Source organism: Daktulosphaira vitifoliae, unplaced genomic scaffold, assembly GCF_025091365.1.
Source record: "Daktulosphaira vitifoliae isolate Bord-2020 unplaced genomic scaffold, ASM2509136v1 Scaffold_5, whole genome shotgun sequence".
NCBI classification, from domain to species: Eukaryota; Metazoa; Arthropoda; class Insecta; order Hemiptera; family Phylloxeridae; genus Daktulosphaira; species Daktulosphaira vitifoliae.
This window is the reverse complement of record NW_026099576.1, coordinates 6761978-6763227: the sequence shown is the minus strand read 5'-3', so window position 1 is coordinate 6763227 and position 1250 is coordinate 6761978.

The window sequence follows — 1250 nt, the reverse complement described above, 5'->3', positions numbered from 1 at the left end:
GGTGACTGCCTTCCCCTTAACAGAACACGCATATTTCTCCCACTCTTTCCACATAGGCCACGCCTCTCACTTCCCCTATCGTGCTGAATCCCCTTTTTCACCCTACTTCGGACCACAGTAGGATTTTAAAAAAATTAACTATTGTATACCAAAACAATTAGAAAGAAATATATAATTAATAAATATTAAAGTTGATGTCCGTTGAGTCGTTGATAGTAGATGTACACCAAAACCTCGTGACAGTTGTCACATAACCATATAGATCAGGGATGACCTTATACAAGGCCGTTGCCCGTACCTTATAAACTAGGGGAGTTGATTTTTGAAAGGAAAAAAAAAAACACACGAGTCCATTGAAGATGGAACACGCAAAAAAGAAGAAACAGATGATGGTTAAGTTAAATTAAGGGGACTTTATTAAAAAAAAAAAAACAAAAAAAATTAAGTTACTACGAGGCAAAAAACCGAATGGTCAAAAAACCTCGTCTACAAATTAAAGGGGAACAAAGAAAGAGAAAAAAAAAAAAAAATAGATATTAATAAAAAAAATAGTTTACACCTACACTTTTATTGTTAGAGAATACGATGAACGTCTTCGGGTACCCGCCGGCTATTAATCGCGGTATTACCGCTAAGCACGGCGGGTATACGTCCCAAGTAAGCGACTGGTTTCTGGCAGTTAGGCTTAGCTTGCAAGACGTTGGGACACCCCGGAATAAAATGCACTACGTCACCACATTGTACCAATAATATATACATATCACCCATAAAACATCATATAAAACCTATAAAAAAAATATATATAACATGACAGGTGGTATTGGAACACGCCTGCCATGTTGAGGGACCTAAATAAAAAAATATAGGGACACCTACACAAAAAAACTATATAAAAAAAATTCGCCACACGTGCTTATGGCACGGCGCACTAAAATATAACTGGCTCAAAACATTATATACAAAACTTATACATTACCGGCCCCGAAGGGCTACANTACCGCTAAGCACGGCGGGTATACGTCCCAAGTAAGCGACTGGTTTCTGACAGTTAGGCTTAGCTTGCAAGACGTTGGGACACCCCGGAATAAAATGCACTACGTCACCACATTGTACCAATAATATATACATCTCACCCATAAGATATAATATAAAACCTATATAAAAAAAAATCACAAAAAAAATATGGATATAACATGACAGGTGGTCTTGTACACGCCTGTCATGTTGCGGGACCTAAATAAAAAAAAATA